The sequence below is a fragment of the Brienomyrus brachyistius genome, chromosome 13 (genome assembly GCF_023856365.1).
Source record: "Brienomyrus brachyistius isolate T26 chromosome 13, BBRACH_0.4, whole genome shotgun sequence".
Classification (NCBI taxonomy): domain Eukaryota; kingdom Metazoa; phylum Chordata; class Actinopteri; order Osteoglossiformes; family Mormyridae; genus Brienomyrus; species Brienomyrus brachyistius.
Genome location: NC_064545.1, coordinates 10,392,420 through 10,409,956, shown reverse-complemented (window position 1 = coordinate 10,409,956; position 17,537 = coordinate 10,392,420).

Genomic DNA, 17,537 nt, shown 5'->3' with positions numbered 1-17,537 from the left:
TCAGGGTACCCAAAAGATAGAGTATATATTCATTAACCAGCGTTATAAATACTTATTCACAGAGATAACAGCTCACCATACTTTATACGGTTATACTACATCTCCCAGCATAGTAGATTTATAGACTAAATGAAAGGCAAGCCAATAACTGTCCAGATATTATTATATAAAAATGCATGAAATTTCAACAGTTTCAGTACGACACAGTTGTATATTAAATGTATTACTCATTTGTGATACACAAAAATAATGTCTGACTTAAAGTGACACTTTACACTGTTAACCTGCAGGAGGCAATTTGTGTGACTTAAGCTTCTACGATGGCAAGGATGCAAGGGGGAGTCCCGACCCATCTGGCAACCCACATAACGGCTGCCAGATTCCCCAATGTGCCCCAACCACCCCCCCGCCGCACGAGGGTGGCGGCCACCTATCACTCCCTATTCAGAGCCTCCCAGTTCCCATCGATTTGATTACTTGCCGTCGACGTGCAAAGGCGAAGAAGCCACAATGTCAAAAAAGCAGGTTTTTATTACATTGTGAGGGACATTTGGTCCCCACAAAGTAATATAAACCTAATACACACACACACACACACACACACAGCCCTTTATGTTGCCTAATGTACAACCCACTACAGTATGCACGCACATCACAAGGTTACAGTTAATGAGACTTGGAGAAACCTCTGGTTTATTTAAAATAATTCACCATCTTTGTATAATGAAAGACTATAATGTCCAGCAGTTATTGTCTAAAATTCTGATATATAGCATCACCTTAGCCTGAGTCCTGGAGCATTTAGGCCTTGTTTAAATTGGTTTCAAAAGGTGTCTTGGGCAATCAGGTTACAAGTGGACAGCTGAGACACATCAGCGTTTCCGTCTGTGCCTGTCACGCGTCTCCGAGGCGTCCAGCTGCCCACTTGTGTTCAGATTTCGTTACCGCCTACGTCACTTTCGCTAGAAGGTCAAATTGCCCCATGTACATTGTGATGTCCTTGTCGATGACACGTCAGGACATATTAGCATTTACTCTACAAAGTATATGTGGTCAAATGCATCCCAGACCACCTCGGCAAGTGGTTTGAGATTGGATCACAATGCAACTTGAGAGCTCATCGCCCGCGGCGCATTTTAAAACCCAAGTGTAAACAGATTCTTAGTGTAATAATGTCAGTAGTACTGGCCTGAATCTCAAAAAAACACAACTCCGAATCCACCCTAAACCCTAACATGACATCCCTCTCCGCTTCTTCTATACAGCACCGGCTGTAGGGATTTAGTGCAGCTTGTACAGAAACGATCGCAGGCCGTGAAACATTCCCGCCTCGCCGAGTTCACACTAAAGCACCGATATCCTTTATAAACTCGGCAGAATGATCTCGTACATAGTAATTTAAGGGCAGATCTGACCTCAGATTAAAGCTCTAAGTATGAACAAAACTCCACGTGCATTTCGCTAAGCCTCTCATGACCTGGAACTGCTGTTTTCATACACAGCATAAGCATTTGCACTATGAAAATAACTTTAAAATGTCGCTGACTTACAAGCACTACAGATACAACTTTCTTCAGTGTATTTTTTTACTGAATAAACTTCAGGATTATTTTTCTGGAGGCGAATCTGAAGGAAAACCGTAATAATGGAGGAAATGCCACCGAAATAAAAGCTACAAAGATGCCCTTGAAAGTTAAAAAAAAAAACAATTGTATTGCTTTCTGTAACATTGCTTCTGAAAATTGCGGCTATACCTACTAAGACTCCTTCACACCCTTCATTGTAGTATCTGAAACTAAATGAAAAAAAATCTTTTTTTGTCATTTTGTACAACCACGTGTACGGGAACATAGGAGTTGTTTCGTTTAAGCCTATCCGCTCTTGCTCTCCTGTAAGACACACATATACAGGCAAGAGTAAAGCTTTGGGATGGAGTGCAGGGTCAGACCTTTATATAGCGCTCCTGGGTAAAAGTACAGAAAAAGGTCTCATATCCAGCAATGTTAGGACCAAAATACTGCCTGCCGCATAGTTGAATTTTCCAGATAGTTGAATGTTACTCTGGAACGCAACAGAATTGTAACACATTTCTTAAACTTACCTCAATCCTTTTTTACATACCCATTAATGACGATTATTCTCTAATTTCAGGATATTTGACATAATGTAAGAAAGAGCAGGTAAACACCAGTGGAAGAAAACAGAAAGCGTACTAAAGCGTCACTGTAGGTATACAGTGCGTAGGGACTGGCATATATTTTTTGCTAGTTCAGTGCAAATTTGAACAATATAGTGTTATACATTTTACATTTTTATACTGATATTTAGAATTGTGCAATTCACTTGAGTGTACCGCTTCTTATATGCCAGATGCAAGAGCTTTTACTTAAAAGCTGCGGGAAAAACAGAAGTGGAAGAGCATCAAACCCCCAGTCACTGCCTAGAAAAGGGCATCCCTCAAAACTCAGAGCCTCAAGAAGACGGAGAGGCTAAGGAGATGTGAGGGAAGGTGCAGTGGGCTGGTGGGACCAAGACTGGCTTTTTAATCAAAGCGCTTTGCGTCAGGCAAAAGTAACACAGCCCACACCCCTAAAGACCCCCATCCCTACAGCGAAGTGCGGTCAGAATGGCAGATTTCAGCTGTGGGGATACTTCCTGTTAGCAGGGACTGATGATCATCTCTGAATTGAAGGGAATACAGGAACATACTGCAACGGAACCTGATTCAGTTTGCAGAAAACAGTGAATTCGCTGCAGTGGCACGATCAACATTCTGACCTCAACCCCATAAAGAATCTCAGAAACAATAGTCCTCAACTGCTGTCTGAGCAAACCTGTCAAGAGGAATGGCCAAATATTACTCCCTCCCAGAATGCAAAGCTGGTAGAAACCCACCTCAGTCGTGTATAAAATTGTAAACGAGACCAAAAAACAAAACTTAAAATTGAATAAATATTATTTTGCAGCAATATAATTAGCTGTGATTTATCCATTCTCTAACAAATTTGAGGTGTATTCATTCAGAAGTTTACCACTGCTGTTTGTGCCTAAGTCTGTTTGCACTCTCTGAGCCAGTTATAATCATTTATGTCCTCGCTCACTCAGGCTAGTGTGGCATGTTTGTCAGTAAATTAATGAGTGAGAAGGAGAAAACCGAACAAGAACTGCTCACTACAAGATATTTGTCTTCTGCTGTATGGAAATATTTCAAGAGAGTCTGACTGCAGAATACTGTGCGAACTCCACTTGGGGGATCTCCACTGTGGGGATTAAAATCACATGACTTCCACTCCTGGGAGTGACGTTATGCAAACTTCAGGAATCACATGACCTCCACTCCTGGGCCGCACATGACGTTATGCAAACTTCAGGAATCACATGACCTCCACAGTGCTGGATATGACATTAGTGCAACATTGAGAAATGAGTTTAATCGTCAGTTTTAAAATATAAATTTGCTTTTTTTCAGTGACATTACTGCAACACTGGGAACAGGTGTTAATAATCTCATTTAAATCTACAAGAAAAGACATTTATAGTCTATTTTAAATCTGCTATTTTGATGTGAATTTGTCACCTTCATGTAGCTTAAGCTATTATGAGAAATGTTCATCTTCATAACTGTAAATGAAACAAAATTCGAACAGCAATTGCTGCTCTTCAGCAGCGTCAGAATGTAGAGGTCATGTGATTTCTGGTCACACAGTGAAGGTCATGTGATTTGTGGCCCCACCGTGGAGCTCCCCCTACTGAGGAACCCCAGTGTACAGTGCAGCCGTGGAGATCCCCCTACTGGAGAACCCCAGTGTTCTGCAGCCAGACCCATCGCACATATTTTGGATTCCAGAGAGATGATTTTGATCAAAAGCACTCTGACTATACAGCTAATAAATTTCTATGTACTGTAATTCATGTTCTGTGAAATTCATTCTTAATAAAATTTTAAATAAGGGTGTACTTTCAGTGTACCAGAAGGAACATTATGGTGAGTTAAACAGAATGTAAACTACTGACAGACTCTTTTGGTAGATAATAGCAAGTTCTGCTTGGCTATAATTTATTTTTGGTACATTTTAAACAGTTTCAATTGTTTTATAAATATCGTATTAGTTTTTGCAAAGATTTCAAGTAATGCAATGCGATTTATTTTCCAGTGTCGCCTACCTCTAGTTTCACGGCTGAAGTGGTTACTATCCAATAGTTGTGAGACTCATACTGTAAGACCCATAGGAGATATTTATATCATTCACTAATGCATTATTATCATTTCTCATTTAAAACGTATTGTTACGTGCCGTAAGTTTTGAGGGAAGGTCTACAAATTCTTCGTACTTCCTGCCCTCGTCCCGATTCGCCGGCGGCACCTTACATTCTTGGCCAATTGCACCACTGTTTTTATTATTGAATTTATTTTTTGTTTAGTATAAGTTACTAAGTTTTGGAGTCAGATTCCCTGAACCCTACTTTTCTCAGTGGGTGTGTTTAATTTAGTTCACAATTTCAGTGAACCCGAGGTTTCTCAGGAATGCATTAGCCGTGTTGTAGCACGACTGACTGTACAGAAAATGGATGAATGGATGGATAGAAGGATGGATGGATGGGTTATCCTTTCACAGCAACGAGTGATGTCTTGCTTTTTATGGAAATAATTTAATGGAGCATTTTATAATCCAGAGAGGTGCTGTTAGGATTGCATTGTTAAAATTACAGAAACTGCCATTCGCCATAACTGCCTGTATGTTACAGCACTTGAACTCTCTTTTCAACTTAATTTCAGTTTAATGTATGCAAGCTACTTCTTTATACTTTACATTATCCTTTTGCAGCAATGAGTAACATCTCATTTGGCATGGGAAATATTTTGATACTTACACCATATACGTTAGTATTGGGGGTGGGATGGAGGGGGGGTCAATTGAATATTATTTTAATAATGACTGGCACAAAACTAATAGTAATTCTACCTCTAATTCCCATCCTTAATGTAAAATATAGGAGCACGGGACAGAGATGTGCCTATTACTTGCAATCCACTGACATTTGGAAACACAGATTTCTCTCATTATTAACTCAAATACTGTAAGGTGTATAAAATGGCTTATCGTTGCCCAAAGTTCACAGCACATCGAGCATTCGTTCCTTACAAAATGAACCGCTATCCCATGAATAACTAATGTTACCAGAATCATAACTGCCCATATTTTTTAAGCAGTCACCACACTTCTACCTTCCATCAGAAAAGGTGCATTTTAAGTGTCATGTTAGAGTTTGGGAAGGACACCGGGTCATATGGTTTGAGATTCAGGCAAGTTCTACTGACATGCTTTTAATAATTTTATGGTGTTAATAATTGCAACCCAGAGGTAAAGAGCAACCCAGGACCACATAATAATAATTCGGAACCTTTCTGAAATTATACAAAGTGCTGGCATAAGGTTTAAACTTTCCGAAGTTATCAGCAATGGTAGAAACGGTAGAAGTAGGATGAGTCGCATAGGAGAAAGTCTGAGACATTCCTCGTTCCCGGGGACCTGGGGAGAGGTCGAGAGCTGTCCTTCTAAGTACACAGCCAAAGAGAAACCGGGAGACAATCCTGGCTGTACACACACCGATGATTTTGGGGCCACTCTTCTTTGACGCACAGGTCGATAGGATTATGATTTATCGTGCCGTCATCCGGCGCAGAGACAGAGACGTTTTTGATGCTGCGGTATGGCCAGTTAAGGGAAGGCCACCTGCGAGGTCTGAAACACAGTCATGACAGCTTGGCCAGCTGGTCTACGAAACATCTTCCAGGGCTCAGGCGGACCCTCAGGCTCAGTCATAAAGCTACTTGCTAAAAACAACAGCAGAAGCAATTTTGTCTACAGCATGAGCAAATGTCCTAGAAGCCTTAATGAGCCATATGAGGAACGGACCGCTGGCATTGCCCTACATTCATTTAAAAACTCGAAATTCAGTTTATCGATTCAACACTCTCACTAGGTGATGATACAGCACATTTCTTTAATGTGGACAAATTCTAATATTTTAATACTGTCCACAAATACTGCACTGTAGCTGAATAAATCATATGTGCTAAATCCACAATTTTCCACTTAGAACATTCTCGTGAGCGACATCATTATTAACAAAGCGAGCACGAGATCCACCTTATGATAGCAGGGACAAGGCATTAATCGCATACTCCTATTGGACAGGCAGCGAATCAAGCCTTGTTCGTGGTCTTCTCTATGGAAACCGCCAGCCATCCCATAGTAACAGATCTTGCCAGCATTCATTTGTTTGAAGTGTTAATTTAAAATGATTCAGCAAACCGTAAGGAACCATTCCGAATAGAAAAAAAGCTGAGTTCAATGGCGGGATAAAAAAAAAATTTCTGGTTGTACGAAAGCAATCAAAAAGTTGCTGTCTTATTAGGGCCCATCACGCTGACACACAAAACGCACCGGGAGAGACGAGTGTGTCTGCACGACCCAGGCACGGGGACCCACACAGCTTAAATTAGGAAGTGGCCTGCATCCAAGAAGTGTCAATGGTTGCGTAGATTATAGCAGCGCAAGCAAGGCAGGCTTGTTATTCCTGGATAGACATGCGGAAAATTGGTCTGGAGGAATCTAAAGTTACACGCTGAGGCTAACAATCTAAAGAGCATATCTCACAAGGCTCCTCTTGGTCAGCATCTCCTACCCACCTGGATGCGGACGTTTCCCTGGAAGCGGAAGCATTGTTGACTTCACTTGACACTCCATCTACACCCCTTTAGCACTGATGGTCTATTTCGTTTGCTTGTCCTCCATGTTTGCATGTAGCTCCCTACTGAAGGCAGGTTCTGTTCTCACACAGGTTCTCTCTTATCCTCACTCGCCTTGTTCACTGCCACTGCTTTCGTTCCACGGCTCTGGACACTAACAACCCCCCACCCTTCATAAGAGACAAAGCAATTAATCTGTAATACTGGTCATTTCAAGGAACTGGCACTTTGACCCATCTTAAACCCCCACCCCCCATAAGCAATACCTGCTGCATTCTTCTTCTTCACCTTTACAGATCGCAATGTTCCTATACTTTTTCTACACAATGACCCCCCCTCCTCCAGTGATGCGTTTTCATCCATAACTTACGTATTTATCTAATTCCCAATTAGGGTTGAGAACGAGACGTGGTGCATTTCCCTGCATGTGATCCGGCTCGCAGGATCCTGATTACTGAGCCCTTGAGCGGCTGGACCAGGCCAAGGGGACGGCAATGTAACACCTGGCTGTGACAGATAGATGGGCCTTTCCGGAGCGTGGGACTGGACCGCATGTCGACCTGGTGGAGAATCCAACTGGGATCCTGTTTCGGGATCCAGTGCCAGCTCCCCTGTCTAACTTGTCCTGACCTGACAACACTTTCCTGGTCCATTTCACCCAGCCATATTCCCAGGGCTCTACTGATATGGAACCACAAAGGTCCCACCTGGGCGTCTGCCCGTGTCCTTACAGGATCTGTAAGGCTATTGTTCCTGAGGAGTCCTTACAGGCTACGACTCCTTACCGGTATCAGTCATCTCTTTTGATGCCATTCATCCTGCCAATGCTGCCAGTTTGGCCAAATGGCATCTAATTATCCTGGACGCTGCCAGGTAAATTTCCTAAACCCCACATCTATTGCCGAGGTTTTAGGCCTGCTACCACCTCCCTCTCGCGTCACGTCAGAACCCCAGAAACTGGCCCTTCCCACCATGTCCCGTAACCCCACTTTCCATATGTCCATAACATCCAGGCCCTTCATCATTACCGGTCCAGGTGGTCTGCCCTATGTGTGTCTGTAACACATCATCTCCAACTCACTGTGCATTATGCACATAACGCCCCCATTACTCGCCATCCCATCCTAACGTCATTCTCTTGTGGGCTTTGCAGCTCATTGCTCTGTCCACTTTCCCCACAGTTCTACCACCTGCCTGTACTGTACCTCCCATGTGGTGGCATGGAATGCTCTTAACCGACAACCACCCCATTAATGATCATCTCCAGAAATAAACTCTAGGTCCAGCTCCCCTTGGAAAGGATCATACCGTTCATATACCAACTGTTTACATATATCTAAAAAATACTCAAAATAATTCTGCCATTATTCTGAGCTGTACTTCTTTCCAGGTCTCTGTGTGAAATGCTTAGTGTGCAGTGTATCCTTACTGTGTACTTGTAGGCTGCGTAAAGATGGACACATTGCCTTTAGCAGATGTGCAGTATAGGTAAGAATTTCGTCAACTGCACTGCACAACCTATAACTTCCCTACCAAGGTGCAGCAGTTACACGTCCTGTGATAAATGCCTTAGCTCAGTGTTTCCCAACCCAGTCCTCCGGGACCCCTGAGGGTCCATATTTTTGTTTTCTCCCAGCTCCAGATCTTCTGAGTTCTTGATTATTTGGGAGCTGGGAAGGAGAAAAAAAATGTGGACTGTCTGTGGGTCCCTGACGACTGGGTTGGGAAACATTGCCTTAGCTGAACGGAGTAGTAACATGGTGCTCCAGCAGGAGGCGATGGCAACAGCAACAAGACACGCCATTCGGGTGCTTAATGAGGCATGGCTCCTCGCCTTAGGTCAGTCCTTGGCCGTGTCTGCACCAACCAGAGTGCTTCCTCGCCATGCTCAATTTGCCGCGCCTTGTCCCATCGGCACCCTGCTAATTACCACCGCAAAAGACCACAGAGCAGGATTTATGGATTTAGCTAGAAAAATTCAATAGGCCGCATGTCTAAACGAAAATATGACAGCATGGGGGTGGTCAGATAATTATAGGAGTGCTCCACAAGCTAGAATGTTCTCCTTGGTTGTTTAAGGTGCCCCCCTCAGGAACCCCTACGCACAATGAATGTGTAGCGCAGGAGCACGTCCTCAGCGTCTTAGCCAAGGCGTGGAACCTGATCATTTCTCAGTCAGCTAATAACAGTGGAGTTCAAACCACTGCTTTATTATTGGCTGATTGAGAGGTCATCCTAAAAACCCGCACCCCGAGTGGCTCTCCAGGGGTCAGGGTCCACACCCATTTTCTAAGTGATGGTGGAGGTAACCTGTCATACGTGACATGTAAATTTGCGTATACAATAAAGATCACCCCTTGAAGATCATACATTTACAACTACACGTTTTAATTATATATTTATTTTTTATTTTTATTTTTTTGAGAACTGAAAGGCCTGAGCTTAGCTTCCAGAAATTTCCAGAAAATATCAAATGAGGAAAATTATTTCTCTTTAAAATACAAACTTAAAAGTACACCTAAACGTCCTACAGACTTTACGGAGAGTCTCAGAGACGTTTTGAATACCTCACCGCTGCTGAGAACAAGTTTACTGCATGGATCTTTTGCACATACTGGCAGTATTTGTGTACAACAACGTCTCCTTGGCACCAATTCCCCCACAGCTCCGAAAACTCGGGAATACAACACCTGATCCAGCACGGTTGTTCTTTCCCCATGAGTACAGAGACATGAGCTGCGCCCTTTAACAGATCAGTTTACGACTCAACAGCAACATACAGTCCCGCACACCAGGCGTCCAAAGTCCCGGTTTTTCGGTTACGACGCGGCTCCTGCGTCGATTCCGCATGCGGCTGCTGACGGCTGCGTTCCGCTATTGTAAGGGGAGCCAGCATCTCCATAATTCCATTCCATCCTCTCAGCTAGTTAAGATGTCGGATTTGCCTGATTCCAAGCTTCTCTTGCCTATCATCAATTCTGCAGTCATTTTCAGGACATGGGGTCCGAAACAGCTGACTGCTAGGGGTCCCAACACCTTTTCCGTTTTTCAATTTAACAATATAGAAATGAACAAAAAAAGGCAAGACAATGAATGCATGAATTATTATCATTATTATTGTTGCTGTTAATAACAACAATAAGAATAATGACAATGATCATAATAAATTGTGTAATTTATTGCTGATCATTTATTATTATGCTATTATTTCCCAGACTTTTGTCATGTTTACATCTAACACTGGGTTGAGGAAATTGATATAATCCCCTTCCTCCCCAGTATTAACCAGCACTGCATTCCCAGTTCTTTCGTCTTGGATACAGCTCATACACTTCAAACAGTGATACTTAAACACCGAAGCCCGCCATTTGGGCACGATTCTTTACACACTTGTCAGTTGTCTTCCCACATCCCAGCCAGAATCTTTCTGTATCTCCTCATCTTATTCTGCGTCTCCCATCTTTGATCATCTATATATCAGATCTTGTTTTATCTTTCTACAGGTGCGATCTGGGAACGTTACGATAATTTAACAGCAGGAAATATTTTGACACGCGGCCCTTTCTTAAGTTATATTGTTAGCTAGGCTAGAATATGGATTCTGGCAGAACAAGCCAATGAATTAAATGGCTTGTTTTCTGGTATAAAAGCACACTGTTATCAGTAGAAGGACAGTTTGTGATGTACCGTATAATGTGTGGTAACCCATGGAAACGAAGAAGAAAACAGGATAATAAAATTACAAGACAGACAGTGCACTTTTAAACATCATTATCTCCTCAGACAGGAGGTAGTGTCTTTCCAGCCTGAATGCTGCCAGTGGGAGATGAAACCCTTGACGATCTCCACATGTCCTTAAGTAGGAGGAGGTCTGTGATGCTGTGACGTTTGATCACAAGACCTGACAAGGTGCTGAGGGGCAGCCATGAGCAGATCAAATTCATTTTTTGTTATATTTTTTAAAGCACACATTCATCTGTATCCCAATCTCCATCTTAATTAATGATGAACGGCTGGGGTAAGGAGCCAGCTGGCGTGCTGGCAGGGAGAGGGACCTGGACAGAGGACAGCAGAACCAGGAGGGAGAGAGACATGGAGAAAGCACAGTAGCACCGGCAGGGAGAGGGACCTGGACAGAGGACAGTAGAGCCGGTAGAGAGAGGGACCTGGACAGAGGACAGTAGAGAGAGGGACCTGGACAGAGGACAGCAGAGCCGGCAGGGAGAGGGACCTGGACAGAGGACAGTAGAGCCGACAGGGAGAGGGACCTGGACAGAGGACAGTAGAGCCGGCAGGGAGAGGGACCTGGACAGAGGACAGTAGAGCCAGTAGAGAGAGGGACCTGGACAGAGGACAGTAGAGCCGGCAGGGAGAGGGACCTGGACAGAGGACAGTAGAGCCGGCAGGGAGAGGGACCTGGACAGAGCACAGTAGAGCCAGTAGAGAGAGGGACCTGGACAGAGGACAGTAGAGCCGGCAGGGAGAGGGACCTGGACAGAGGACAGTAGAGCCAGTAGAGAGAGGGACCTGGACAGAGGACAGCAGACCTGGCAGTGAGAGGGACCTGGACAGAGGACAGTAGAGCCAGTAGAGAGAGGGACCTGGACAGAGGACAGTAGAGCCGGCAGGGAGAGGGACCTGGACAGAGGACAGTAGAGCCAGTAGAGAGAGGGACCTGGACAGTGGACAGCAGAGCTAGCAGGGAGAGGGACCTGGACAGAGGACAGCAGAGCCGGCAGGGAGAGGGACCTGGACAGAGGACAGCAGAGCTGGCAGGGAGAGGGACCTGGACAGAGGACAGCAGAGCTGGCAGGGCTCAGCAGTGAAGCAACAGAGATTCTCAGGCTGCAGGATGGAAGAAATATAGAGTGAACTGTTCCAGAGACAGTGGTGGGACTTAGCATGAATGACCCCCCAATATATTCCTTATTATTATGTTTGCTCTTACTGTACTTTTTTCCTTCCTTCTCTAAGCATCACAGCTCAGACAGTGTTTCCTGATAAAAATGTCGAGTTCAGAAAAGCCGCCGGTTCGCTGGTCTCTGCTGAGATGAGAAGCAGAGCTCCTCTCCAAGCCTGACTGAACACACAGCATCTATTCAGCATTCCAGGGAAAATAAACACGACGAAAAAGGCGGCAACTTCCCCTAATGTGGTCAAAACTGAAATTCATATTAGATGTTTTCCTTTTTACTTTTAAATAAGACATCTTCTCTGCAAGATTAAATATAAGTTTGTGCATGATGGCTGATCGGCGATCAGAGTGAACGAGCATAAAACAGTCACGCTTGCAAAAGTTTGACAGGGCAGCACAGAATATCACTGAAATGGAAGTGAAAATGTTACAGTGAATATTACTGAGATGCACCAATGCGCCAGATCACTCATGTACAGTGGCGCCAGAAAGTATTCACCCCCACGGGTCTGTTATTCAGCCTTAAATTAAAGTGCTAATGGAATTATTTTTCACAAACAAGAAGCTCTGTAATTACAAAATTTATGAAAGTATATAGTGGCCTTCATGACTGTATTGATGGTGGCACTAGTGATGCAGTGGTTAGCACCTCTGGGACCAGGGTTCGAGTGTAGAGTTTGCAGGTTCTCCCAGTGCTGTCGTGGGGTTTCCGCTGGGTTCTCCCCACGGTGCAAAGATGCTAAGATGAACTGGGGTCGGCAAATTGTCCATAGGTGTGAATGGTATATGTGTGGTATGGATACCTGGCACTGCGTCCTGGGTAACTTGGGTCCTTAGCTTCTGGGATAGGCTCTAGACCCCTACAATCTTGCATAGGACAAGCGAGTATAGCAGATAAATCCATCCATTTTCCAAACCGCTTATCCTACTGGGTCGCGGGGGGTCCGGAGCCTATCCTGGAAGCAATGGGCACGAGGCAGGGAACAACCCAGGATGGGGGGCCAGCCCATCGCAGGGCGCACTCATACACCATTCATTCACACATGCACACCTACGGGCAATTTAGCAAGTCCAATTAACCTCAGCATGTTTTTGGACTGTGGGGGGAAACCGGAGTACCAAGAGGAAACCCCAAGACGACATGGGGAGAACATGCAAACTCCACACACATGTGACCCAGGCGGAGACTCGAACCCGGGTCCCAGAGGTGTGAGGCAACAGTGCTAACCACTGCACCACCATGCCGCCCCCTAGAAGATAAATATAAAATGTAATTATTTTTAAATATACATCCATACGAACCTGTATTGGGTAGGTTCTGCTTTTCTGACCACAAGACATAAATGAGCTCCACCAGGAAAGATTTAGAATCCAGCTCTGATTACCTGCATAAACAGATAATGCTGATTAGCAAGGTAGCAGAACTGAAGAGCGAGGTTCTATATGGGGAACGAACTCTGAAAAAAGGCAAAAAAAGCTAAAGATTATATAAAGACTGGCAAGATTGTGAACATCGCTGGGACCACAATGTCCAAAATGGAAAAAGAGTCCGGTAGGACAAAGACACAAGACCAGTCTGTTTGATGAATTCGTGCTGTCAGCTGAGAAGGACAGTTATTAGCAGAGTGAGAAAGAGATCTCAGAAAAAACAAAATTATGTCAGGCCTGGAGATCTGTCACGTACCTTCTGGAAAAGTGCTAGGTTTAGTACAAATAAAACACACAGCACATCACCAAAATAACACCACGCTGGAGAAGAAAGACATCTACTTTAAAGCTGAATATTCATGTCCCAGCACGACAAGTCCAAAAACACTCACACAGAAACTACACATAAATCACTGCAAAACAAGAAGCTATTGTTGAATGGTCAACACCTCTGTCCAGGTTTTGTAAGGCAATGTACACGTACACTCATGTCCTACACGCCCAGCGATAAGGCCATCGTAGAGGTGAAACCACAGGGCAGTAGCTAGAAATCAGTCCTCTGTGATGTCATGTGTCTTAACACAAAATAATATATCATGGAAGAAAAACATTGGTATAAGAACAACACTGTGGTCTAAATACAGGAGTATGATACTAGGGGATATATCTTTATTTTCTGCACACGTATCTATGCAACATTTACACAACTAACAGCAAGGAGCCGGTGGGTTACTATTTAACACACATTTCTTTGCTTACCCCTCCCAAGATTGACTTGAGAAATAGATCAGGGCATCAAAATGACAATGAAAGCCCGGAATGCTGCATACAACCTTAAAATTAACATTAAATACAAATAAACATGACAAACACGAGAAGCAGTGGAAAGATGAAAAGAGAGTTTAATCTTCGCTGTCGTGTTTAATCTTTATCATTGAATTCTTGCTCATACATTAAATGATACAAGTTCATAAATAATTTTTTTGCTATTCTGAGCAGTTTTGTGCATCTAGTCCATCTTCTACATATGGCCAAAGTCAGTTCTTGAAAAAAAAATATTGTTAAGAATCCATCTGTTCAAGGAGAGAGTGCCAAAACTTTATAAAAACTAATAAAAGTCCTTGTAGCTACATAAAACTAGTGCAATATTAAAAACAGTAAAAGATCTTGGGAAGAACCCAGCTAGCATTGGTTCGTTGGGCCAACGTCGGTCGATGGTCAAAAGCGGACATCGACACAACGTCTGGCCAACATAATGGTCTACATAATGAAAATAAGATTTTTGGATATTATTGTTTGTTAGATACACTAACTGCCTCTTAATAGGCTAATGTCCTTTCTTTCTGAATCGATGAAATACACTTGATGTCGTCCAAATTTTTCGTCGGCGTAACGTCTGGCAGACGTCTCACAGACCTTTACTCTATGTCCAAGATCGAATTTATAGAGATTTCATTTCAGATCAAGATGAACTGTACAACCTATACCTCCACAGAAAAAGTTTAAAGGATTCCATAACAATCCCTTTTCTTCGTTTGGCTTCATGTCCTGACAACGTCGGGTATTGACTAACTCATGGTCAGTCCCGGACGCTGTCCAGACGTGCAGCCAACGTCCAGAATGTACAGTATCCCACAACCATGACAGCTTCCCAGCTAACATTTAACGTTGGCCCAACGTTGGTAGAACGTCGGACATAACTAATGTTTTTCTAATGTCTGCTAATGACGTTGGCCGGACGTGCATCTGCACATCGGGTGTACGTCAACTCAACGTCTGCAGAGAACGTCAAATGCACGTTGTTTTACGTTAGCTGCAGACGTTGAGTTGACCTAACCCAGACATTGAAAGTAGGTTGGCACATGGTCCCCATAATGTCCGTGGGACGTTGGTTTTACGTTGGCCACAGGGAATTGCACACATTTGCTTATCACTACTTGGTTTACTGCACGTTGGGACAACGTGCATTTGACGTTCTCTGCAGACGTTGAGTTGACGTAAACCCGATGTGCAGATGCACGTCCGGCCAACGTCTGCTAATGACGTTGGGCCAACGTTATGTCCGAAGTTCTACCAATGTTGGGCCAAGGTAAAATGTTAGCTGGGAAGTGTATAAGTAATTGTTGAAACCTTAAAATGGTTGGAGAAACTGTCCCCAAACACACATGGATTAAAAAATTTTAATGGTTCTACTAGATCTCCTGTCATTTTACCTATGCTAACTATGCTACATGTTTGCAGGTGGAACTTGTGGGGGGGAACGGAAAACCCAGGGTCCCGACTTGTAGGGGCTGCCTACTGATCTCGAGTTTCTTTATAGTGACGAAACTGGGGCTGCCGCGATGAGTGACGTAGTAGGTGACGTCGACGCTGAAAATGCGTCGTCATAAATATTTTAGATCCACACATTATGAAATTATCTTTCATTTCATTATAACAAATGTTTTTCTTCAGTATCAATATGTAATTATGGGAGCAGTTAAAATAATCACAAAACAAAACGGTGGTTTGAACACTAACGTTCGATGACATACCAGCGTTATGCAGGAGCGCCTGAAGAGAAAACATGCAGGCGAAATTCTGGATGATGGACCACCAGAGTAGACAAAACTACTTGTCTATTCATATTTATAAATTTCCATTAGTATGGATGGCATTTTAATATGTTTTATCCTTGTATTTTTAACAAACATAATAATATATTAATAATCTACGAAGACTACCGTCACACCACCAACGTCTTTCTACCTAGTTTAACCACGATATCTCCTCTTTTAAAGGATGTTAATGTGGCTACTGAGCGATTTCAGTGCTTATCGCTTCCATGATTTACCAAAACAATTGCTTTTGGTGTGCTCCACTAACCAAATTTAATATGCATAAGGATACGCTGAATTTATACAGATTACTACCTTTTGGGCATCGCAATATGCATCTCATTAATATTTTAGACATACTATTCTATTCTGCTTATTGAATTGTGGGTGAAAGTAATGTCCGTATCGTGGCGAAAATTCGGCGTCCATTATCGGAAGCGCTGCAGTAACAGTTAAACTGTCAATTTGATTCTCTGTGGGAAAATTAATCGTTTTAGATTAATCGACCAATCAGTAAATAGATTAATCCAGTCGTTATCGGCGGTCGTAATGGAAACACATTAGATGTTCACTACAAACTATTTCTACTACAGTTTTGGTTAAAATGTTACGAATTTTCGTTGGAATTTGTCTGGATTCAATTTGGGTGCACTTTCTTTACAGTTCTGTCATTAAAAGACTGCCGAATGCAAATATCGACATCGTTTTGGTTTGTTGCCCCTGCTGTTTGCTCGCTGTATTTTGTTAACCTTTATTTAATTAGGCAAATCATTAAGAACGATTTCTTATTTACAATAAGAAAGAGCCTCTTGCAGAAAAGGGGGCAGGAGTGAAATAACAGAGGTTAACTACAGCAGTCTAAAACACATGTACTAGCAGGGAAGCAATTTGGCTTGAAATGTTGACAACCAGTGTACAGTATGACAAAGATATAGTGGATATTACATGTACATTCATGTTAAAAGTTACATTTACTGCCACTAAACCATTATAATATAAGATATTAATATTGTGGGGCAATATTGTACAATCATTTCTTGACTCCTCCCCCCCCCCCCCCCCCCCAACACAAAATGTCTTCTGGGAGACAACAATCATTGATTACAGTTTGATTTTGCCTTGTTAATCTTTTTCAGTTCGACCTGCCACTTTGCCTGGCGACGAAACCGAACACCTATATAGCTAAGCCTCATTCAAAGTCTGCCATCTGATAACCTATTGTTTGCAATGACAAATGCAGCAGGTGGGTACATTAAAGTACTACTGGAACATGTCCGGAAATTCCTGTCCACTGAGAGCACCGTGGCAAACAGATACCGTGACTCGACTTCACAGCGCCCAGCGCATCTTGATAAAACGTTACATGCACAGATCTGTAGGGTGAGGGGTTTGCCTTTGCAGGATGTCAATACCCAAATTCTGACCATGCTACAACTGAGGCTGCTCATATCAACAAGGAGTACAGGTGCATAAATGGGGGACAGGTTAAGACCCCCACAAGAAGAGTGATGAACTGGATGGGGAGAGAAATTAAGTCTGTCGTCTACTGGCTTTGAATCTATGTACCTTTTGTCTTAATGGACTGGATACCCTGTATTCAGTTAATCTGGTTCATTATTTACTGTTTGCCCTTGCATCTGGCCCCTACCTCTGCAGGTCCTTTTCGCTATAAAGTGTTTGCACACCTATCTTGCAATTTAGGGTGTAGATATTTCAGACAAAAAAGGTGGTAGCCAATGCATCCATATTTTCATCATCTGACTGGCTTAAAAGGGGCTCCTCAATAACAATTGAACTGCTTAGAAAAAAAAAACATGAATTACTCAGGGAAAATCTTATCCTT